This window comes from Panthera pardus, unplaced genomic scaffold (genome assembly GCF_024362965.1).
Source record: "Panthera pardus isolate Hobbes unplaced genomic scaffold, ASM2436296v1 HiC_scaffold_6, whole genome shotgun sequence".
NCBI lineage: Eukaryota > Metazoa > Chordata > Mammalia > Carnivora > Felidae > Panthera > Panthera pardus.
The window spans coordinates 108001705-108028165 of record NW_026526991.1 but is presented as its reverse complement, the minus strand read 5'-3'; positions in this window follow the sequence as shown (position 1 = coordinate 108028165).

Genomic DNA, 26461 nt, shown 5'->3' with positions numbered 1-26461 from the left:
TGTTTTTGTTTTTCAACATTACTTTAGCTATTTGGTGTCTTTGGTGGTTCCATACAAATTTTAGAATTGTTTGTTCTAGCTCTGTGAAGAAGGCTGGTGTTATTTTGACAAGGATTGCATTGAATATGTAGATTGCTTTGAATAGTACCAACATTTTAACAATATTTGTTCTTCCAATCCATAAGCATAGAATGTTTTTCCATTTCTTTGTATCTTCTTCAATTTCTTTCATAAACTTTCTATAGTTTTCAGTGTATAGATATTTCACCTCTTTGGTTAGGTTTATTCCTAGGTATTTTATGGGTTTTGGTGCAGTTGTAAATGGGATTGATTCCGTGATTTCTCTTACAGCTGCTTTCTTATAGATGTACAGAAATACAACTGATTTCTGTACATTGATTTTATATCCTGCAACTTTGTTGAATTCATGTATCAGTTCTAACAGTTTTTTAGTGGAATCTTTTGGGTTTTACATGTAGAGTATCATGTCATCTGTGAAGGGTGAAAGTTTGACTTCCTCCTTGCCAATTTGGATGCCTTTTATTTCCTTGTGTTTTCTGATTACTGAGGCTTGGACTTCCAACATTATTTTGAATAAAAGTGGTGAGAGTGGACATCCCTGTCGTATTCCTGACCTTACGGGAAAGCTCTCAGTGTTTTCCCATTGATGATGACATTATCAGTGGGTATTTCATAGAGGGCTTTTATGATCTTGAGGTATGATCCTTCTATCCCTTCATTTTTGAGGGTTTTTATCAAGAAAGGATGCTGTATTTTGTCAAATGCTTTCTCTGTATCTATTGAGAGGATCATGTGGTTCTATCCTTTCTTTTATTAATGTGATGTATCATGGGGTGCCTGGGTGGCTCAGTCAGTTGAGCGACTGACTTTAGCTCAGGTCATGATCTCACAGTCTGTGAATTCAAGCCCCGTGTTGGGCTCTGTGTTGACAGCTCAGAGCCTGGAGCCTGCTTCTGATTCTCTGCGTCTCTCTGCCCCTCCCCCACTTATGTTCTGTCTCTCTCTCAGATATAAATAAACATTTAAAAATTTTAAAAATGTGATGTATCACATTGATTGTTTTGCAGATATTGAACCAGCCCTGCATCCCAGGAATAAATCTCACTTGATCATGGTGAATAATTCTTTAAATGTATTGTTGGATCTGGTTTCTTAGTATTTTGTTGAGCCTTGCATCCATGTCCATCAGGGAATTCGGTCTGCAGTTATCCTTTTTATTGGGTCTTTGTGTGGTTTTGGAATCAAGGCACTTTTGGCCTTGTAGAATGAGTTTAGAAGTGTTCCTACCATTTCTATTTTTTGGAACAGCTTCAAAAGACTAGGTGTTAACTCATCTTTAAATGTTTAGGGAAATTCCTCTGGAAAGCCATCTGGCCCTAGAACATTGTTTGTTGGGAGATTTTTTATTATTGACTCAAACTCTTTACTGATTATGGGTCTGTTTAAATTTTCTATTTCTTTATATTTCATTTTGGTAGTTTATATGTTTCTAGAAATTTTTCCATTTCTTCCAGATTGCCCAATATGTTGACATATTGTTGCTCATAATATACTTTTATTATTGTTTGTATTTCTACGGTGTTGGTTGTGATCTCTCCTCTTTCATTTGTGATTTTATTTATTTTGGTCCTTTCCTTTTTCTTTGTTAACAGTCTGGCCTGTGCTTTATCAGTTTTGTTAATTCTTTCAAAGAACCAGCTCCTAGTTTCATTGATCTGTTCTGTTTTGTTTTTATTTTGATATCATTGAGGTCTGCTCTAAAATTTATCATTACCCTTTTTCTGCTGGTTTTTGGCTTTAGTTTCCATTCTTTTTCCAGCTCTTTTAGGTGTAAGGTTAGATTATGTATTTGAGACCATTCCTCCTTTTTCAGAAAGGCCTGGGTTTCTATAAACTACCTCTTATGACAGTCTTTGTCGAACCCCAGATATTGGACTGTTGTGTTTTCATTTTCATTGGCTTCCATATACTTTTTAATTTCCTATTATTTTCTTGGTTAACCCTTTCATTCTTTAGGAACGTGTTCTTTAATCTCCAAGTGTTCATGGTCTTGTCAAAATTTTTCTTGTGGTTGATTTCAAATTTCATAGTATTGTGGTCTGAAAATATGCAATGTATGCTCTCAATCTTTTCATACTTGTTGAGGGCTGACTTGTGACACAATATGTGATCCATTTTCCATGCATACTTGAGAAGAATATATATTCTGCTGCTTTAGGATGAAATATTCTGAATATATTGCTTAAATCCATCCAGTCCAGTGTATTATTCAAAGTTGTTTCCATGTTGATTTTCTGCTTAGATGATTTGTTCATTGTTGTAAGTGGAGTATTGAAGTCTCCTACTATTATGGTATTATTATCAATGAGTTTTTTTATTTTGTGATTAATCTATATATTTGGGCCCTACTACATTGGGGCATAAATATTTATAATTGTTAGATCTTCATGGTGGATAGACCCCTTAATTATGACATGATGCCCTTCTTCATCTCTTGTTATAGTCTTTATTTTGAAATCTCGGTTGTCTGATATTAGAATGGCTACTGCAGCTTTCTTTTGATGCCCATTGTATGATAAATGGTTCTTCATCCCCTCATTTAAAATCTACAGTATCCTTTCCTATATATGTATTTTGTGAATTTGACTATGATATGCCTTAGTGATGGTCAATTTTTTTTAATTGAATGGAAGTTCTCTGTGCTCTTTGGATTTTGATGTCTGTGTCCTTCCCCATTAGGAAAGTTTTCCACTATAATTTGCTCACATAAACTTTCTACCCCTTTGCTATCTCTTCATCTTCTGGCACTCCTATGATTTGCATATTATTTCTTTTTTAATAAGTCACTGAGTTCTCAATGTCTTGCATTGTGATCTTTGCCTTTGTTTCCTTCTGTATTTCTGCTTCATTATTCTCCATAATTTTTAATATTCTATATTGCTGATTCGCTGCTATGCTTCGTCCATCCTTGATGTCATGGCATCCATTAGAGATTGCATATAGATTACAACTTTTTTCAGTCTGACTAGATTTTGTTTCTTTAATCTCCAGAGAAAGGGATTTTCTGGTGTCTTCTATGCTTTTTTTCAGCCTAGTATTAGTATTTTCAGTTAGTATTCTTAACTTAATGGTTCTAAATTCTAGTCCAGACATCTTATTTGCATGTGTATTGATAAGTCCCTGGCTGTCATTTCTTCCTTTTTTCTTTTGGGGTGAATCCCTTCATTTTGTCATTTTGGAGGAAGAAAAAAATTAATAAAAAATAAAAAGAAGCAAAACAAAAATCAAACAAAGGAAGTGAAATACTAGGTGTGTTTCAGTCTGCTTGTTGAAAGAAACTTGATAGATAAGAGGAAAAAAAACAGAGGGAAAGAAAAAAAAGTAAAAAACTAAAATTTTCTCTCTGTATCCAAGAAAAAGAAAGAAATGAAAGAAAAAAACAATTTAAGCAAATACAGAAGCAAAGAAAACAAACCAATAAATGAACCAGCAAACGGAAAGAAACCTGAAAGAAATTATATCCATTTTCCCCTAGAACTGAAGCACTCTATACTTTGTGCACTAAGCAGGTGGAATGACTTGTGCCGGTCTTCTGGTTAATGTACTTGTAGGGTGCAGTGGCCGGGGCCTGGTGTAATGCCTCTGTTCTCCACTTACTGGGGTGAATCAGTGTGTTGCTCATGTACATGTACACATGTGCATGCACAGGTCTCAGTCCACTCCCCACCTCTACCTTGTCAGTGTTGCCTTCCAGGTGGCACCTCCCTCCAGAGTTTTGTCTCAGATGGGGTTGTGTTTCAATACCTCATATTTCAGAGACCCCCATGGCTTGGACCCTTGCTAACTCTCCAGGGAATGATCTCACTGAGCAGTGGCTGGGTGTGGCTTGCCCCAGAAAACATTCATGTAATCACGCAATTGAAGAGGTTCAGAGATTATGACTAATCACCACACACAGTCAGTGCCAGATTTAGCACCACTCTGGCATCTTTGTTCCAATACCAGCAAATGTGGCTGCCATCTGGGGTCCACTGGGACCTCTGCATGTGGGGGAGGCCTATGGCCTCTACCAAATGCACTCCAAGCAGGGGAAACACTTCTCCCTGTGTGGCTTATGGAGCCCTCAAACCACACTGCCTGCTCTTAGGGATTTGCCCTACTTCCTCACCAGAGCACCATCAGGCACTGAGCTCCAAAACTTCAGAGTCTGTATTCCATTTTTTTTTAGAATCCTGGTGGTATTGAAACCCTCTCCTTTCTCCTTTCTCAATGGTTTTGGGGAAAATATTTCTTTTTCAGTCCCCTGTGAGTGTTTTCACTCTTTCTCTGTAGCTACTTTCAGGGGGAGTACTTTTCTTGCATGATCCTGATGCACTACACTCTCCCCCTTTCTCTTTCTCTAGCTCTGTCCTCTCTTCTTCAAAATGGCTCCTTACCCTCCACAGCTTTTCTCTCCCTAGTTCACCTCTCTGCACCATGTACCTGCCAAGTATGTGGCTCAAATTATGCAGATAGTTACATTAATCCTCAGATCAATATCCTATGTGTTCAACATGGTTTGTTGCTGCTCTAGCTGCATTTCAAGGATGAGGCAAGCTCATGCTGCTTCATAATCTTAACTCTTTCTACCCCTTTTATGTTCAATTTTTAATCAGTTTATAGACAAAGCACAGAGAACTTTATTGTCATAGCTTAACATAAAGACCATTATCCTTATAAGTGGAACCTAGAGAAATGTAGGGTATGACAAGTATACAATGCTAATATCTGTAGCTTGTAAAGAGACATTCAAATGCTTTCAAAATTTAGTGTTTCAAAATTAGAGATTTAAAAGTATTATTTATTATTTCAAATGAAACCAATACTGAAACAAACATAAGCAAAAGTACATGTATGTATATGTACACTTATAAGACATTATAGAATATGGATTGTAAGTTAACTAAATCCATACCTTTCACATTAAGGGAAAAATTGTTATTTTTTAAAGTTGATAAAGCAAAGAAATGTAGTTTTAAAGTAGATGGAAAAGTTTGAAGACCCTTGGTCTAATCTTCTTAGTTTAGCTTGCACAACCCTTGGTCTTGTATATCAATGGCTTTCTCTATACTCCCAATGACTCTGCAGTCTTTACCCACTCAATGTCTTTCCCTTTCTAGAGTATGCCTGTTTTCTCTCATTTAGGCCTCTCACACATTTTCCTTAACTCTTTTTTTTTTTTTAACATAGCTGACTCCTTAGACTTCCTGTTTTGGGGAAGACTTCCCTGATGAGCTCAGATCTCTGCTGTGGGTATATCCATTGTGTTGTAGTATTTCTCCTCTTATGGCACATATTACTCTGTAAGATAACCCCATTTTTCATGTTTTAACCCTCCATAATAGATCCTATGAAGACAGAGAACTTTGTGGTAACACCTAACTCAGCAGAGTTCAAGACAAGAAGTAGATGCTTAAAATTATATGTGAATTTGCAGTCCTAACAATGACCTGAAGTGAACTAAAAAAAAAAAAATATATATGTGCAATGTGATCAAAGACCAGGCATCAAATATACTAAATCACTTTTATATAAAAAAAATTCATCAACCAAAATTATTTTATGTGAAAAATATTTATCAATAAGCAAAAAATATTCCATGTTATATTTAGCATAATTCTTTGTAAAATATATATTTCAAAATCAGTATCTAACTCAAAAATGAATGTTCAATAGATATTTATTGGAGGATAAATTAATGAGATCACAGTATAGTATCATGTTTGAAAGCTCAGTATCGAAAAGTAAACACTCTTGGTTTCTTGGGATTAGTTATGTAAAAATTTGCCCACCACTGAAAGTCTCAATTTTCTTGTCTGTAAAACAGGGATAATATTGTATCTGTCTGGATTAATTTAAGGATTAAGAAAGAAAATGTAACTGTGCCTAGAAGGCACTATTAACAGTTATTATTATTAGATTTTTAGATTGTCAAAGAAAGATCAAAACTATAGTTAATAATCATGTAAAGTGGAAACACATTGACCAGTGTTCAATATCTTCCCAGAGGGTACTTTTTTTTTCCAAATAAATTTGGCTTAAAAAGTTAAGCTTTTGACTGATTTCCCTGAGACTTAGTTCCCAGGCTATGTTTACAATAGGTAATTTGTCTTTTACCACTTTGAAACACTTTTTTTAATTGTAGGACTCTTTCCTCAGTATGTACTCAATACTCATTTTTTCCCCTCAAAGTTGTACAGTTGATAAGTTGACCTTTAAGTTTGTTACCTTGGGTAAGTCTCGTGATTTTCATTTCTTCATTGATATATGTCGGTATTTCAATTTGTGCCTCTAGAAGCAAAAAAGATACTAAACATATTGAGAGAGGTTGTGAATAAATATTTAATGTAGGTCTTCAAATATAAGTTGCTAATAGCATTTCACAAAGCTTTTTTGAGATGGGCCTCAAATGGACAAGAAATTAGTGTGGGAATTTCAATCTAATATAGTTAGCAAATACAGTTTTGGAATGAGTAATTATTTGTTGTTATTTTGAGATCTTAAAGTACAAGGAACTATTTACACTATAAATGTAGATATACTGCCTATATGTTACTTATTTCCCTACCTTTATTGAGCTATAACTTCCATATAACATTGTATAAGTTTAATGTGTTAAAATATCAACATGTGGGCATGTATTAACATTTGATACATATATATATTATAAAATGATTATCACAATAGCATTATTAATACTTTCATTATGTCACAAAATTACCACTTCATATAAAAATTTTAATGTTTTTATTTATTTTTAGAGAGGCAGAGACAGAGCACAAACTGGGGAGAGGCAGAGACAGAGGGAGACTGAGAATCTGAAGCAGGCTCCAGGCTCTGAGCTGTCAGCACAGAATACGATCTCAGGCTCGAACTCATGAACCACAAGATTATGACCTGGGCCAAAGTTGGAAGTTCAACCGACTGGGCCAGCTAGGCGCCCCTCCATTTCATTTTTGAGGTCAGAACATTTAAGATCTACTCTCTGAGCAACATTCAAGTGTGTAATACAATAATATTAACTACAATTACCATTGTGCACACTTTCCACAGAACTTATTCAAGTTATAACTGGAATCTGGCAGTTTGAACCCTTTGATCAATATCACCCCATTTCCCCACACCTCACTCCCTGGTAACCACCATTCTACTCTTTGCTATTAGTTGGTTTTTCAAGATTCCACATCTAAAGGTATCATACAGTGTTTGTCTTTCTCTACGTGAGTTATTTCACTTAGCATGTTGCCTTAAATAATTCATGTTATCACAAGTAGCAGGATTTCCTTCTTTCTCATAGCTGAAAATATTCCATTGTGTGTGTGTGTGTGTGTGTGTGTATTTATCCATTCATCTGCCAATTGTCACTTAGATTATTTCCATGTCTTAGCTATTGTAAATAATACTCTAATAAACAGGGAGTACAGACATGTCTTCAATATGCTGTTTTCATTTTCTTTGTGTATTATATACCCAGAAGTAAGATTAGATCATATGGTAGTTCTATTTTATTTTATTTAAGTTTACTTTATTATTTGTTTTGTGAGAGTGAGAGATAGAGCAAGAGAGGAAAGAGCAGAGAGAGGGGAGAGAGAGACAATTCCAAGCAGGCTCCTCCCCGTCAGTGCAGAGCCTGATGTGGTGCTTGAACTCATGAACCATGATATCATGACCTGAGCTGAAGATAGACACTTAACCAACTGAGCCACCCAGGTGCACCTGGTAGTCCTAATATTTTAATTATTTGAGGAACCTCCTTACTGGTTCCAATAATGGCTGTACAAATTTACATTTTCACCAGCAGTACACAATTGTTTCCATTCATCCTCACCTTTGCCAACACTTATTTCTTATCTTTTAACAATAGCCATTGAAACAGGTATCTCATTATAGTTTTGATTTGTGTTTCCCTGATGATTAGTGATGTCAATCACCTTTGCGAGTACTCATTAACCGTTTGTATGTATTCTTTGGGAAAATATCTATTCAGTTCCTCTATTTTTTAATTGCATTAGTTTCTTTTTTCCTTTTTTTTTTTTTTTTTTTTTTTTTTTTTTTGCTATCGAGTTGTATGAGTTCCTAATTATTTTGGCTTAACCTCTTAAAAGATATATGAGTTGCACATATTTTCTCTCTTTCTGTAGGTTGCCTTTTCATTTTGTTGATTGTTTCTTTTGCTATCCAGAAGATGTTTAGTTTGATGATCATTAATTTTTACCTCTGTTTTGTATGCTTTAGCTATCATATCCAAAAATAAACTCAAAAACCAGATTCAGGGAGATTTTCCTATGTTTTCTTCTAGGAGTTTTTCTGTTTTAGGTCTCATGTTTATGTCCCTAATCCATTTAAAGTTAGTTTTGTAAATGATGTAAGATAAGGGTCAAAATTCATTTTTCTGCATGTGATTATCTGTTTTTTCCGACACCATTTATTGAAGAGACTATCTTTTCCCCATCTAGTATTTTGGACACTCTTGTCAAATATCTGATCTTATAAGTGAGGGTCTCTTTGGGGGCTCTTGATTCTCTCCCATTGGTCTATGTGTCTATTTAGGCAGATACCATACTATTTGATTACTATAGCTTTGTAGAATAGTTTAAATTAGGAAGTGTGATGCCTCTAGATTTGTTTTTCTTTCTCAGAATTGCTTTGGCTATTCAAAACTCTTTTTTGGTACCACACTGATTTTAGGACTGTTATCTTTATTTCTGTAAATAATGCCCTGGAATTTTGATAAACATTTAATTGAATCTACAGAAGGATTTGGGTAGTATGGACATTTTAGCAATATTAATTCTGATCCGTGAACAAACCTTACTGAATGTTTGTGTCTTCTTGTATTTATTTTACCGAAGTTTTGTAGTTTTCAGTATACAGAACTTTCCCATTCTTAATTAAGTTTATTTCTCATTTTTTATTAGTTTTGGTGTTATTCAGAATAAAAGGGTTTTCTTTCTAAGATACTTTTTAAGATACTAAGATGTCCTAGTCTTGTTTCTGATCTTGGAGGAAAAGCTTTGTACTTTTCATTACTGAGTATTTTGCTGTGAGTTTGTCATATGTGGCCTTTTTTTTTTTGTTGAGGTATGTTCTTCCTACACCCAATTTGTTGAGCTTTTTTTTCATAAAGAGATATTGAATTTTATCAAATGATTTGCCTGCATATATTGAGAGAATTACATGATATTTATCTTTCATTTTATTAATGTGGTGTATCACATTTGTTAACTTGCATATATTGAGCCATCGTTGCATTCCAGGGATAAATTCTGCTTGATTGTAGTGTATGATTTTTTTTAAGTTCATTTATTTATTTTGAGGAGGTGGCGAAAGGCAGAATGATAGAGAGAGAGAATACCAAGCAGGCACCATGCTGTCAGTGTGGAGCCAGGAGTGTAAGGTTCAATCTCATGAGCCATGAGATCATGACCTGAGCCAAAATTGAAAGTTGGACAAAATGATGCATTACTTATAGGAGAACTTCCCGACTTTATATGTATGTTTAAAGGGTGGGGGAAGCTGGGAATTTGCTTTAGAGAATCTCATTAGGCATGGGTGTGCATTTTTGTACTATGCTTCTTGCAGCAGTAAAGCAGGATATGTAAAAATGTCCTCATGCAGAAACAGTAGAAGGCCCAAGATCAGAATTGATGAGGATTTTTGGTATTCCATAATGTAACCACATGAAATAAACATTAAGAAAATGATGTATGGAAACATTTGGTACCCTCCTTCTCTGCCATCCGAAGCCCACATGTAACATTTCTCAAATAAGAACCAGAAATACACAAGCAATGTAGGTTAACATTTTAAGAGACCACTTGTGAGGCCAAGTGAAACATACAAGCATTTGTTTTTCTTTATTACTAGATGGACAAAAGTTGAAAGATACTTAGGGCAAGAAATAGTTTTAGTCTCTTCCCACCCACCCTACTTCTTTCCAATTTTTTTGTCCCTTAAGTCCGTATGTCATGAGCAATTTTTCAAAAGAAATATACCAGCCAGTTTCCAAGTAATTCAACTTAGACTTGACATAAAATCATAATATAAGAAAGGATTAAATTTTCAGAAGCAAAAATGGAATAGGAAGGATTCTCTTTGCCCTTCTCTTTCCTGGCCACTAACAAAAATAAATTTCAGGAAAAAAGGGAAGAAAGAGGAGGAGGAAAGAAAGAAAGAAAAAGCAAGCAGAGATAAAGAAGTAATAAAGCATGAGTTTTGTGTTCTGAGAACACCTGTGTTTTATTTGGAAAAACAATAAAACACACATCATCCAAAAAGCAAATACACAGGGGCTTAGAATGGTCCTCTTTCAGCTTTGTACCAGCTACATCTATGGTAATCCTTTGCTTTGGTTAAGAATGGTGCATAAACTCTTTCGGGAATATCAGGTTAACCAGGCCAGATTGTATATCTCATTTGTATTTCCTGACAGAGTCCTATCACTACTGTGTTGTCTTTCTGCAAGCAGCTGCATTTGTAAAATGGTAAAAGTGCTCTCTCTTCTCTGTGCCCTGGTGATGATGGGAGAGAAACCCTGGCAAATTACAGAAAGAACATAAACACATATCTTTTTAGAGAGCTGTGAATCACTCCTTCTTACTCCATTCCTCACCATGCTCCAAGAAAAAAAAATCGCAAACTTCTGTATTTATACTGACAAGAGATTTTCCAGGGACTTATAGTAAGAAATTCAAATTTTTGTTAATGTGATTTCTGACAATATCATTCTTGTTATCTTTATTTTAATGGCGGCTTTCTAAAGATACTGTGTGCAGATCTAACTTTATTTTCATAGAAGGCTATTTCTAATTAGAAAAGTAGGTTTATTATCAAAGGCACTAATGTCTATTTTTCATGTCCAAAACATTACTATAGGTAATTATGTACATATTATTACATAATATTAATATTATGTAATATTGGTAATTATGTAATATTAAAAACAAACTTTATTATCATATTTCCAAATGTCTTGTTGTTTCAAACATAAAGAAAGAATGTCCAAATAACTGCTGAAAATTTTTATTCTATGTTTTAGTGTCACAAAGATGACTTTAAGTGTTTTGTGTTTTAAATTGTTAAAAGATTCTTAAAATAAATACCACTTTCTAATTCTCAAGTAGTGTTTGATAACTTCACTTAAAGAGGAAATATAAACACAGAGTGTTTTGTTGCATTATACCTTGATCTTTCATTAAAATATACGCACTTCTATTTTGGAAAGTAAAGCTCAGATGACAAAAGTTTTAATAACCATTTCTTCTGTCAAATGATGTCTAACAGCTTGCAGAAAATGATTCATCAAAAGAATCATGGCTTTAGTGCTCTAAATTTGGATTTAGATTCTAATGATAATTTTATTTTCATGCAAGCAGTTGGAACTTCTTGTTACAACAATTGCAGAGCAGGGCTGAGAAGCTTGGTATACCTGGAATCTAGACATGATTCTAAAAACAGCATAAGTTATGGAGTACCAGAAAAAAAAAAAAAAAAAAAACAGGCACCTAGAACATCATTCTTAACATGTGGTATTATCTACCATATCTGTGTTCTATATATTGGAAATAAGTGGGCAAATACAATGATTCATTCAGTGTATTTTACTCTTAGTTGTCCATTTAAGCCAAAGTAGAGTCAAAGCAATAACTGAAAACATTTTATATTTGTCATTTAACTAATAATAAGTATTATTGTAATATTCCCCTACTGTTGAGTCATGTTATAATTGACTTGTGCACTATTCTACTTTTCTATATTTATAATCTGCTTCCCTAAACCATGTCTGGGAGTTTGCTAGAGTTTAGTAGTTCCTTAAATTATTTGATAATTAAACTAAATTATTATGTGATTTCACAGGAGTGAAAAAACATTACCAGAAGTTTGTTATCTAATCATGTAAAATAAACAAACAAACAAAAAGATCTGCTAGATAATAGCCTCCCCTAAAGGTAGAGATGCTGCACTTAAGTGATTTTCTCCCTTAATAAATAAGTATTCAGAAATTATCAGGCTCTGATAAAATGGATCAGTATTTGAAATACCAGATTTACATTTGCTAAACCTCAGCACAGTTACTCCTCTTTATGCCAAGTATAAAGTTGCTTCTACAGATATGTTAGAACAAAAGGTGCTCTGAGAAGATGGAGTTTAATTGGAATTTTAATCACACACAAAACTGCACTGTATCAAGCCAAAATGGTATTAGAAATTATAATATTAATTTGGTCCATCAGTTATTATTTTTGTTAATTTTCTGAATTTACTGTGACCAAGTGAAAATCCCTAACTATGACAAAATTTTGGATGGTAAGGATTACTACACTCCCTACACAACAAGCAATCATCCACAATAATCTCATTTCAGTGGGATAAAATGGGCACTGGGAACTGAACCACAGCAGTCAGAAATGAAGGCAATATCAATTATGCCACCACAAGGTCAGCAAAGAACTAGACATTAATTATTCAATCTCTATGTCTAGAGTCATGCCACAGCACTATTTGAATGTGTAGACAATGTGTGTTAAGTCAGGTGTTCTGTTCCAAATCCCAAACTTGCTTAAACAGTTATAAAATAAACCTTAAGAAGTTGCTGTGTTTATGACATAAAGCAGGGGCCAGAAGTGGAATTCTGGGAGCTGCTATAATTTACTTCATAAAATTGCTTAAAACTGGCCCTGGGGGAAAAGAGAAAATGGAAAATGGGTTTAATTTCATTTCTCTTACTTGAAATTATGGAGTGGCTTTTACAGTCCTGCCTCACTTGACTGACAGCAAAACTTTTCCCATGATTATATAATGTTTCCTGACTTATGTGAAAATGTGGTAAAGGAACACATGGGGTAGGGTGAGAAAATTAAACACTGATGAAAATGCTTCCATTGATACAGAGTCATGACAAGACTTGATGATATGTCCATAAAGCATGCCCTGGCACTGAATTATTTAACTCTGGAGTTCCCTGAGGTCTAACACATGAACTGGCAAAATGTAAGACTTTAGGATCTGGTGACAAATGTAGTCATCAAAAATTCTGGAATTCAGTGAATTTTGTCAACATGGCTTCAACATGAGGGCTGTGCAAAATAGATAGATTTATTAAATGCAGAACTATAAAAGTCAGAAATTGTTATGCTGGAATGAAAGAACAATGAAACCTTTTAGGATTGTTGAGCATATCTGATAAGAAGCTGAAATTTACTGCATACAAGCAAATCATTTCATATCATATTTTTATCACTAGCAAGACATTCTTTTTAAAAGAATAACCTTAGTGAGGTACCAGAAAAAATAAGCACCCAAAACATAATTCTTTAACATGTGGTATTGTCTACTATAGTTGTGTTCTTTGTATTAAATACATAACTAATATGGCTAACAATATTATAAGATTATTCCTTGATAGTGTAAATTGAACTTTACTATTTAATTATTATTAGACTATTGTTAAATCTTAAAATGAATCATGTAAAGGTTAATAGCTTCCTTAATGAAGAAACATTATGTAAATCTGCATCATGGTGGTTTTATCTTTCTATTATAAAGTTTAATGCTGGATTAACTTAAGTAACAACACACTATGCATTGAATAGAAATGTTGTAATGAACATAGTTTGACACTGGGTTCCTGTGTGATATATGAAATTTAAAGACACTTTAAAGGGTTAAAATAGTTTAGTCACAAAAATATTAGTGGATATATTTAATATAGATACTTTATTTCAAAAATATTTAGTGTTTGTAGGATCTTAGTCAATGAACTTGTTGAGTCATACTCTTTGGTACGGACATTATTCTTATTTGCACAATAGGCATAGCATAGTCTACAAAATACGTTTTTTAATGTTTATTTATTTTTTATTTATTTATTTTGATAGCACAAGCAAAGAAAGGGCTGAGAGAGGAGAGAGAGGATATGAAGCGGGCTTTGTGCTGACAGCAGTGAGCCCGATAAGGGGCTAGAATTCACAAACCACAAGATCATGACCTGAGCCGAAGTTGTATGCTGAACCAACTGACACATCCAGGTGTCCAAGAATGTCCTACAAAATAGACTGGCCTCTAATCATTTCTATGTTTATCTTAGTTGTACAGATTGGCAATATTGTGGCTTATCCACAGATATTTCTAAATATGTCACTGGATACATATCTATCAAATTGCAACTTTTAGTCTTAATAATAAAAGCTCCTTTAACAATATGTGGGGGGTTTTTTAGCCAGAAGAATAAGAAGAGACGAAACTCTGCAATTTATTTTTTTATCATACTTATCACATGTATGTGATTGCCAATAAGTATGGAAGAAAATACTTAAATTGTAAAAATTATGGAGCCATATATCTGTCATCCAGCACATGTAAGAGGGATTATAGGTGGTATAGTAGTATTAGAGAAAGATTAGACAAGCAAGTTCAATAATACGTAATTTTATATAGGGAGGGATATAGTGTAAGCAGTGGAAGAAATGCTGATTGATCTTTTTTGGTCATATTTAGAATAAAAAATATTGTTGAGTATACTATGGACCTGTTTGTTCTACTTTATTTATCTATCTATTTATTTATTTAGAGAAAGGAGACAGAGTGCAAGTGGAGGAGGGGCAGAGAGAGAGAATCCCAAGCAGGCTCCATGCTGATGACCTGGGGCTTGATCTCACAAACTGTGTGATCAATCCCACGAACCATGAGATCATGACCTAAGCCAAAATCAAGAGCCAGTCACTCAACCGAGGAACCCACGTGCCCCAGGTTTGCTCTACTTCTGCAATCTTGTAATCAAGTTGTTTTAAAACCTTTTGACAACTATCCACAATATAAAATTCATTGATATTCACAATAGGAAATATATTAGTCTTTAAGTCCAGTAAACACACATACACACAAATTGACAGAATTGAAAATATTATGAAACTATACTTACCTATTAAGATACTTGTGTTTTCTATTGTATAGTTTAGTATAAATAGTAAGATACTGTATACATTTTATTCTAATTTTATGTGTTTTTAAAATATCAATTTTATAACTCTGTAATGTGTGGTGACCTGCAGAATGCAAAGCACTGTCTAATGCTGCTGTTCTCAAATGGGGTGATTTTGTACCCAGGGGGATATTTGGCATTGTTTGTAGGTATTTTTGACTGTCACAATGGGGAGAGTACTGACATATAGTGGGTATAGTCTACTCATCTTATAATGCATAGCACAGCTCCCTTCAACAAAGAATTATCTGGCCTAAAATATCCATAGCACTGAGGATGTGAAACCCTCATTTAATGTATTGCACTGCAGAGACTAAAATGTTAATACTACACTTTCAGACTTCCTTTGAGTCTGATTTCTAACTGTGATTTGCATTTTATCAATATATTTGGAAGTATTTAATTCAAATCTGATTAGGCAGAGAAAAAGGAGGAAGGTCAGTCACAAAGCAACACTTTTGAGAAAAAGATCCATGGCAGAAACATGGGAGATTTGCAACCAGAAGCTTCCTGATTTGGCAGGTTCCCTCAGTGACAGTGGCTGCTTTCCTGTTCATAGAGGCAGTTTTAAGTCCAATGACAGAGAGGTGTTCTTGCAAACCAAGCATGAGACCTGATCCTGCAGCTGTACAAATTGCCTGGTAATAAATTCTTGTCTGCCCAAAGTTTAGAGCCGTGTGAATTATCAGTAAATAAGGATAAATTTTACAATGTCTCCAAAATAGTAATATGTACATTTCATAACCTCAAATCAACCAATGAGTTGGCCAATGTGTAATCATTCAGTTATTACAGCACACAAAGATACTAGTACAAATGGAAAACATTTTGAAGCTGATATGCCCCGATTGGAAAGACCCCCCCGAAAACAAACCACCAGAGTCCAGAGTCAAAGCCAAGTGGCAAGGGTCGTTTATTGCAGGTTCGAACCCGGTCCTCCGAGCACTCGTTGCCGGTGACGCAAGAGGCCCCGAGCAAGGATCTTACAGCTTCTTTTATAGACAGGCACAAACAAGTTAGGGATTTTTTTTTGAGGTTACAGAGTTGTTATAGGTTGACATTTAAATTTGAACGCTCAGCAGAACTTGATTGGTTCCCGCCTTTATTTCAATCCATTCAGCAGAACTTGATTGGTTCCCGCCTTTATGTCAGACTATGACTGGGCGCGCCCTGGCTGGTTTCGGGACCGGCAGGGGAGGGGAAAGATCTTTTATTTGCAGTTGTGAGTACACCTGGTAATTTTTCTCTTAGCCTCTCATTCCCCCCTCTCTTTGGTGCCTTAAGAGCCAATCTTGGATCTTATGTGTCTGACTCAAATGTTTCGGTAATGACGGGTTGGTATTGGGTTCTATGGACCATCAGTTGGATCGTGTTAACTCGGTCTTTAATAAAGGCAACTAGTTTATTAATAATATAAGGCCTGAGGGTGAGGAGGAGAAGGAGGAGTATAAGGGGTCCCACTAGAGCAGAAAGCAGGGTGGCTAGCCATGGGGACTGATTGAACCAAGACTCAAACCAGCCTTGTTGTTGTTCTCGTTCACGCTTCCGTTTGGCCAGGCCTTCTCTAACTTTAGCCATGGACTCTCGGACTACTCCAGTGTGGTCAGCATAAAAACAACATTCTTCTCTTAAGGCTGCACATAAACCTCCCTGTTGCAGGAAGACTAGATCTAGCCCCCTTCGGTTCTGTAGGACCACTTCAGAAAGGGAGGTCAGAGATTTTTCGAGGTGCGAGATTGAGTCCTCAAGTCTGGCTATATACTCATCAATGGCTGTCCTTAGGCTATTGAACCCTCGGTGCTGAATGGCTAGTGATGAGATCCCTGTTCCTGCCCCTATGGCACCGAGGCCAAATAAGGTGGCCAAGGTTATGGCCGTAAAGGGTTCCCGTTTGTTCTTATTGACTCTCTTGCTTCCATCCCTTCTGTCCACAGATCATATATAACATTTTCTCGGTGGTAAATAACCCTTGGAAATATTAATATCATGATACAATATTCGGGTGACAAATTAAAAACATCCCTGCTAACACATGGGGTGAGCCCTGTCTTAGAACAAATCCACCAGCTGTCAGGAGCTGGAATCATCCATTTAGATTCACCTATAGGGTGACTAGTCTGGGCACAGAGCTGGATATGGCTAGAGGGGACCTTTCCTATACAAGTCCCATTGCCAGTGACCGCTTGCAGTGTGAGGCTGGGGCCCTTTCGATTCCACTTGCAAGCTGCTGGCGAATCTTCGTCTGACTGTGAAAAAGGGGCAGCTAGTCCTACGGCTTCATAGAAGGGGGGTTTTATATCACAACATAGCCAGCAGGCCCTTGTTGCCTCAGGGTCCGATTGGTTTAAGGCCTCATACACTGCTGTTAGCAATTTCCATAGGGAGTCTATACCTTCTGGGATAGACTTGTCTCTTTTTTTTCTTAATTTTTTTTAATACTTGATTTGGCCCTACCGGTTGTACACGAGGAGAGACTTTTAATTTTATTTGAATGGCAGTCCCAAAGAGAGGATATTGATATAAGTAGAGTCCCCAAGTGAGTCCTAAGACCCACCGCCTGTCCTTTTTTCCCTCCTCTGTAAATCTCACACGAATAAGGTTACAGTTTTCATCATACCTGGTGCGGGTACATGGTTGGACATAGGACATTTCAATAAATTGGGGTTTTACTTCCCACTTCCATTCCCCATCATTGGAGGTGACACAACTCCAGGCTGTGCAATAGAGGTTTTCAAACCCCCCACATGTGTGCCTCATTGCCCCCGTCCTAAATCCCGGACATGCATAAAATCCATTTCTACTTATTGATACCCTCCTTTGCAGTTGCCTCCATTTATCTCCTTCCATTTCTTTTAATGGACTAATTTTTTCTAAATTAAAATATAAATCTGGCCACCAGGCATTTAATGGGGCAGTTCCTAGGGTTTTGTTGTAGACTTCATGAGTCTCTAAATTAGTTATTTCCCATGTCAAATTATAGGGGTCAGGGGAGTTTGAATTTACAGACAGAATTTGCAGAACAATCAAGAGAAGGGTAAGTACCATAGTTACAGCTCAGTCCATTGGCGGCATAGGGTCAATTTCAAAGGATTGTCCTTAGTCCGATCAACAGTCCAGGTTGTCTTTGAAGGTCCGATGAGGTCTGAGAACGGGTCCACTGGTTTGGCATGGGCGAAATGGATCCAGGTGGTTATTCCGTCTACTTTGATGGCAGTAGGTGTTGTCAGGATGACCTGGAAGGGTCCTTTTCCACCTGGGCTCCAGAGTTCCCTGTCGATGATGTTTGACGAGGACCCAATCCCCTGGCCGGAATTGATGTGGAATAGGTGGGGGTCCAGTCTCATAGAGTTCTTTTAATTTGGGCCATACATGGCCCTTTGCAAGGCTTGTAGGGAGAACAAGAATTCAAGACTATTATCGTTCTCAGCTTTGATAAGGTAATCTTTTAGGTTAGGGATGATGGGGGGTGGTCTACCATGTATTATTTCATAGGGTGGGAGTCCCAGTTTGTATGGGGAATTATGCACCCTGAACAGAGCATAGGGAAGAAGGACCACCCAATTAGCACCAGTCTCCATGGTCAATTTGGTTAGGGTCTCCTTTAAGGTTCTGTTCATTCTCTCTACCTGTCCTGAGCTTTGGGGTCGGTATGCACAATGTAATTTCCAATCAGCCCCAAGTATGGAAGCCAGTCCCTGACTTACCTTAGAGATGAATGCAGGTCCATTGTCTGACCCTATCATTACTGGAAAACCATAACTGGGCAGGATTTCTTCTAGGATCTTTTTGGCTGCAATCTGCACCGTTTCATTCTTGGTTGGAAAGGCTTCAGTCCATCCTGAAAAGGTATCTACAAAAACTAGCAAATACTTATATCCATATTTTCCTGGTTTTACCTCAGTGAAATCTACTTCCCAATAGGTCCCAGTCTGCTCCCTCTTTGTCTTACCCCTGTTGTCTGAGGATGGCTACTCGCGTTGTTGAGTTGGCACACTGTACATTTAGTGACTACTTGATCGACCTTATCAGAGACATTTCTGATTTTTAGTCCAGTCTGCCTCAGTAAGTCCAACATTCGCCGGGCACCTAAGTGGGTACTGCGATGGATCCGCTCTAGAACTTGCCATCCTAGTTTATCTGGGAGTATAATGCTGCTTTTAGAGTCTCTCCACCAGCCATCTTTGATTCGGGTCATAGGAAGTTTACTCATCCATTGAATGTCGCTTTCTGAATACTCAGGGCTGGGGGGCAATTCCCGGGGTCCGGGGTCTGGCAGCTGTAGGGTCAGCAATTGCGCTGGGGGCCAAGCTTTGTTTTTTGCAGTCTGATCGGCCAAATTGTTGCCCCGGGAAATTGGGTCGGTTGTCTTCTGGTGTCCTGGGCAATGTACAATTGCTAGCTTTTTGGGTTCCCATAAGGCTGCTAGCAGGGCTAGAATCTCTTCTTTATTTCTGATGTCTTTCCCTTCAGCTGTGAGGAGCCCCCGTTCTCTGTATATCGCCCCATGTACATGAGCGGTGGCGAAGGCATATCGGCTATCAGTGTACATGGTTAGCTTGCGGTCTCTTCCTAACTTTAGGGCCTGGGTTAAGGCTATTAGCTCAGCCTTCTGGGCCGAGGTTCTGGGGGGTAAAGCTTCTGCCCACACCACCTCGGTCTCTGAAGTCACAGCTGCCCCTGCATACCTTTGTCCTTGGTGAACGAAGCTGCTTCCATCGGTGAACCAGATGGCGTCTGCGTCCGATAATGGCTGATCCTACAAGTCTTCCCGGACCCCATAAACTTGAGCCAGTATGTCGGTGCAGTCATGAAGTGGGGTTCCCATGTCTGGGTCTGGCAGCAGTGATGCTGAGTTCAGGGCCGTTGGGGGGGTGAAGACGACCCTGAGGGGGTTCAACAGCAGTCCCTCTGGCTTGCAGATTTGAGCCTTCTTTGCTGAGGCGCGGTAGCCTAGAGTTCCCAGAGTTCGCAGGAGACCTTCGGTTCCCTGGATGCAGGTTTCAGGTGTCTCGGCAGCTATTAAGAGATCATCAACATACTGTAGGAGAGTTATATTAGGGTGTTGTTGTCTGTACTCACTTAAATCTTCGTGTAGAGCCTCGTCGAACAGGGTCAGAGAGTTCTTGAATCCTTGTGGCAGTCTGGTCCAAGTGAGCTCGCCATTTATGCCCCTGTCTGGATCTGTCCACTTGAATGCAAATAGCTCTTGACTTTTAGGCGCTAGTGGTAGGCTGAAAAAAGCATCTTTTAGATCCAGAACGGTATACCATTATTTTTCTGGGCTGAGGGCGCTCAGGAGAGTATAGGGGTTAGGAACGGTTGGATGTATGTCCATCACCCACTTATTGACTTCTCTCAGGTCCTGCACTGGTCTGTATTCCCCGCTATTGGGTTTGCGTACGGGCAGCAGGGGAGTATTCCATGCTTAGTGGCAGGTGCGTAGGACCCTGAAGTCAAGGAGATGGCAGATGTGCGGTGTGATGCCATTTTTGGCTTCCGTGGGCATAGGGTATTGGCGCACACGGACGGGGTCCGTCCCGGGCTTAACCTCTATAAATAGGGCTGGGCAATGTTTTGTTAACCCCATACCACCTGTTTCTGCCCACGCGTCTGGGAAGCGTTGAAGCCAAGGCTCGATGCCCTGATCCCGAGGAGTGGGTTCCTGATGGAGCCTGTATTCATCTTCTAGTCTCACAGTAAGTACAGATATGGGTTGGTTGTGGAAGTCAGTCACTGTGGGCCCCCCCGGTTGGAAATGAATTTGGGCCCCCATTTTGGTAAGCAAATCCCTCCCCAACAGGGGTCAGGGGCTGTCGGGAATGACCAGGAAGGAGTGGGTTACCTTCCCGTTCCTAAGTCCACAGTCCTCTGAGTTGTCCAGGGGTACTTCTTTATTCCGGTGGCCCCTTGTACCCAGGATGATTTTTCAGATACTTTTCCATGGGGCTTGACCAGAACTGAGTGCTGTGCCCTGGTATCAACTAGGAACTGGACCGGGGTCCCCTCCACTTGCAACGTTACCCTAGGTTCGGGGAGGGGACCCTAACCCCGTCCTCCCTATTCTGTATCTTGGGTAAACAGTATGGGGGCTATTTTAGGCTGCCATTGCCCTTGGCTGGGGCGGGGTTGTTTCTTTTTGGAGCATTCTCATATCCAATGGCCCTTCTCTTTACAATAGGCGCATTGATCTTTATCTAAGTGCCCCCTGGGAGGGCGCCTTCTGGGGGTGGCTGTTCTTTCTGGACTATAGCGGCCAGGACTTTAGTCATTTTCTCTGTGGCTTTGATCTGGCTCTCTTCTGGGGCGTCCCTGTTGTTATAGACCCGTTGTGCCACACGGAGTAGATCCTGGATCTGTTTACCTTCTAAATCCTCTAGCCTTTGGAGTTTCCTTTTAATGTCAGGAGCTGCTTGATTTACCAAGGACATAACGACTGCAGCCTGGTTTTCAGGTACTTCGGGATCCATGGGAGTAAACTGCCTAAAGGCTTCCATTAATCTCTCTAAGTAAGCAGCTGGACTCTCTGCCTTTCCCTGTATGACCGAATATACCTTAGCCAAATTGGTGGGCTTGCGAGCTGCAGCCCGGAGACCAGCCATTAGAGTCTGGCAATAAGTGAGTAGCCTTCCCCTACCTTCTGCCGTGTTGTAGTCCCATTCGTCCTGTGAAGGCCTGGTTAGGGGGAAAGCCGCATTAATGAGGTCAGGGTTAGAAGTCGGCCGACAGTCGTCTCCAGGAACCAGCTTTCTTGCTTCTAATTGGATCCTCTCTCTCTCCTCTGTAGTGAACAGGACGCGGAGGAGCTGCTGACAGTCGTTCCAGGTGGGCTGGTGGGTGAACATGACACTTTCTAAAAGAGCTATTAGATCTTTAGGGTTATCAGAGAATCGAGCGTTCTGCGTTTTCCAGTTGTAAAGGTCACTGGTGGAAAAGGGCCAATACTGGAGTCGGGGGTTGCCTGTTTCATCGGGGGGTCCTATTTCCCGCAGGGGTAGGGCCACAGTGGAGTCGGGGAAGCGAGAGTTTGGCTCACGCTGGGTGCGCCCGCAGGTACGACCGGCTGGCCCCTCGTGGTTGGTTACATTTTCAGTGGGGCTCGGCGCGGCTGCTGCCTCCCGTCCTCCTGGTTCCGGCGCAGCTACCGCTTCCCGTCCTCCCGGTTCCCCTAGGGGGGCAACTAGCAGGTCGACTGGTGGGGCGGCTGCCGCGGGCAGGGCCTGGGATGCGAGGGGAGGGGGATGATAAGGTGCAGGGTCTAGGGATAGTTGGTCCTGACTATCAGGCAATATGGGATACAAGGGTGCGGCTGGCGTCCTTGATTTTGGGGGACCTGCAGGCCGCATGGCAAGGACCTTACACGTTCCCGAGGATAGGAAGGGGGCCAACCAAGGGGGTGGATTTTCCACTAAACTCCGCCATACAAGAATGTAGGGAATCTGATCCAGGTGTCCCTCGCAACCTGGTAGAAAAATCTTTGATTTCACCTTAGCAATTATAGGGAGGCAGAAAGTTCCTTCGGTTGGCCATCCAACACCAAAGGTTGGCCATTCGGAGCGGCAGAGGGCTATTAATTTTCCCCGCCGGATGTCTAAACTCAAATTCTGTCCTCTGGTTCTAACATCCCTGAAGTTAGCAATGAGGAGAGAAAGAGGAGTGCTTTGAGATTGGCCCATCTGTATCCTGGAGGTGGAGGAAAGAATTAAAAGGAGAAACAATAAAGTTATGAGGATTTCTGGCTGGGCCAGGCCAGGTCACTTGTGAAAGAGAAGGAGTTTAACACTTAAAGGTTGTAGAATAGAGAACACAACACTTAACACAACACTTAACACTCAGATCGTTAGCGCGTTTCGGGTGTCTGCCACCCGATCAGAAAAATTCCAATGGGCCCAAAAAGGTGCCCCAGACGGGTGCCAGTGGACGTCTCCTACTGGACCCGACCGACTGCCCTATAGCGCATCCGTCAGGGCCGTGTCAGTCCCCGATACAGATCCCATGTGGGAGAGCCAGAAATGAACAGACAAACAGAAACGGACAGAGCCGGCTCACTTACCGATTGGTCTCAGGAACGACCCCTTGACTTGGGGTCTGGTGGGTTTGGGGGTATCCCGGACAAGCCCCCAAATGATATGCCCTGATTCGAAAGACCCCCCGAAAACAAACCACCAGAGTCCAGATTCAAAGCCATGCGGCAAGGGTCGTTTATTGCAGGTTCGAACTCGGTCCTCTGCGCACTCGTTGCCGGTGACGCAAGAGGCCCCGAGCAAGGATCTTACAGCTTCTTTTATAGACAGGCACAAACAAGTTAGGGATTTTTTTTTGAGGTTACAGAGTTGTTATAGGTTGACATTTAAATTTGAACGCTCAGCAGAACTTGATTGGTTCCCGCCTTTATTTCAATCCATTCAGCAGAACTTGATTGGTTCCCGCCTTTATGTCAGACTATGACTGGGCGCGCCCTGGCTGGTTTCGGGACCGGCGGGGGAGGGGAAAGATCTTTTATTTGCAGTTGTGAGTACACCTGGTAATTTTTCTCTTAGCCTCTCAAAGCAAGGAAGCATTGAAAAAAAAAGTAATTATTTTGAGTTATAATTATTTTTTTAGATAAAAACTATAGCCAAAAATGGACACACCAAAAGTAAGACATAAGTAATTAAAAAGCTACTTTTGAGGGGTGCTGTGTGGCTCAGTCAGTTAAGCATCAGAATCTTGATTTGGGCTCAGGTCATGATTTCACAGTTTCTGAGTTTGAGCCCTGCATCAGGCTCCACTCTGACAATGCAGAGCCTGCTTGAGATTCTCTTTCTCCCTCACTTTCTCAGCCCTTGCTACACATGCTCGCTCTCTCTCCCCACCCCCCACAAAATAAACTTTAACAACAAAAAAAGGCAACTTTTTATGGCATACCATTTCATCTAGGGTGAGATAGCCATAAAATAAGTTTTATAATCAATTAGATCCTTCCTTGTACAAGTTTTCAATTTTTATTGAAAATATTTGAAATATGTATCACCAGATATTTGTAACTTTTCTTAATGGTTTAAGAATATTTTTTTTTTTTACCAAGCATTAACACATTTTATATACAAAATGTTGTTTCAACATTATGTTGTCTACAATTCTACCTTACAATAATATTATCCACACATTGGTGGGTGGAGGAAGCATGACATGCCCCATTGGAAAGCACTTTATTAGGAGAGTTACATATTTCTTAAATGTACACATTTCTTCAAATGTGGACAAGACAGATAAAAATCCTCTCAGAGTAAAATTATTTGTGTAATTGAACATTCTATTGCTTCATGGAAAAAAGGAAGCTGAAAATCAGAGATGTAGAAATATACCCTCAGCCTACAGCCACCATATGGAGGTTATAATTCAAACATGTCCTCTAAGCTCAGGGTTCTCTCCAGCCCACTCTGGCATATCCTTAGATGACCTGCACTTAGACCAGAGAAGCATTACATTGTCTTGGATCTTCAGAGGCTCTTTACTATCTGAGGATCCAGGATTCTCCCTCTCCAATTTATGTGAAATAAATTTTGCCACTTCATTTTCATGATGTCACTCTTTAGAACCTACTTATTTATTTAACAAATAGTTGTGCTGATGGTGCTGATGGCAACCTGAACTAATTATTTCACTTCAGTTTTTCATTTTAAACTGGCAATAATAATGATATGAATTTTCTGAGTCTGCTTGGGTGATCATATATATATATATACACACACACAATATATATTGATATATATACAATATCATAATAAATATGATAAACAGATATAAATATAATAATTACTTATAAATATAAATAAACACATAAATGTATATGTAAATTATGTATATATTAATTGTATAATGTGTTTACCACACAGACAGGCCCATGGTAAGGAAGTCATAAACATTATCTTTTGTTAATAAATAGATTGAGCTTTATGGCAACAATTTGCCTTTTGGCTGTCTGAGATGCCAATTGGATAAGATTGCTAGATTTTCCAATGGGGTAAGAAGAATGTACACACAGTGAGGGTGAGCCACTCAAAGGACTCTGAGAGTTTGCACAATGGAATAAACATTTACTGATATGAAAGACCAAAAGTAGTATAGGCTGTCCTGGAAGATATGCAGAGGTAGACCAATGAGATATAAGATAGTTACCAAAATAGAACAGGATGTCGCTAAATTAACCAACAGGAAAATTAACCAGGAAAATAAGAGATGCAGTTCCATGATAAATAAAAGCTTTGCATAAAATCCAACAAGGTACAGACTTGAAGAAAAAGAAATCAAAATATTTTTAGCAGCCAAGAAAGAGAAAATGGAAAAGTAATTATTATATTTTTAATATTAGCCAAACATTTAAATGCATACTTTAGGGTCTTCTAAAAAATAATATTGGGAAACATGTTGATACTGTACAAGGTTTAAAAAACAATACTTTTAGAGCACCTAGGTGGCTCAATTGGTTAAGCAACTGACTCTTGATTTTGGCTCAGGTCATGATCTCACAGTCTTGGGATCAAACCCTGTGTCAGGCTCCACACTGGGCATGGAGCCAGCTTGGGATTTTCTCTTTCCCTCTCTCTCTCTGCTCCTCCCCTATCACATGCCCTCTATCTCTTTTAAACAATAGTTAGAAAATTTTCACTATAGTGTTTTTTTTCACCAATACTAAACTATTTCACTAAAATTAAAATAGAGTATTTTAATTCTTTTCTAAATGCCTGAAACTAGAAAATCAAGCAAGTCATAAAGAGGGACAAATGTCTCTAAATCTGATAACTATTATCACACAGGATCTTTTTTGGAGTGGTGTTATCAGATTTAGCAAATAAAAATATAAGACACTCAGTATAATTTGATTTTTAGATAAATTAAACTTTTTTTTAGTATAAGTATATTCCAGATATTGTATGGGGCATAGTTATATTTAAAAATCTTTGTCATTGCTTATCTGAAATTTGTAGTTAACAAAGCATTTTGTATTTAATTCTAGTACCTCTTTTTGGTAGATGTTTTGTTTAAAGTAATTCTAGATGTTGTATATAAACCCTCAGATCTCAGTAGCATAATACAATAATATTTTATTTCTCATTATAACTCATATGACATTCCCAATTAAGTGGCTTTCCAATCAGAAGGAAGAAAACCCCTTCTACATTGTAGTTCCATTTTCAAAACAAGGTATGCAGATTTGATCTGGGGGTTGTTACCACTCTAGGCAACTAGAAGCTTCAAGTTTGACATCTAGAAATCTTCTCCGCTGACTATCCTCAGAACTCAGAAACTGATTTTTATTTTGACCTAACCATTAACCATTGTTTTCTTTTCTTTCTATAGAAATGTCTCTTGTTTAATCCCTGACTTCTGGAAGCATAGGCCTAACTTTGAAAACACATCTGCATCACCATCTCCTGAAAT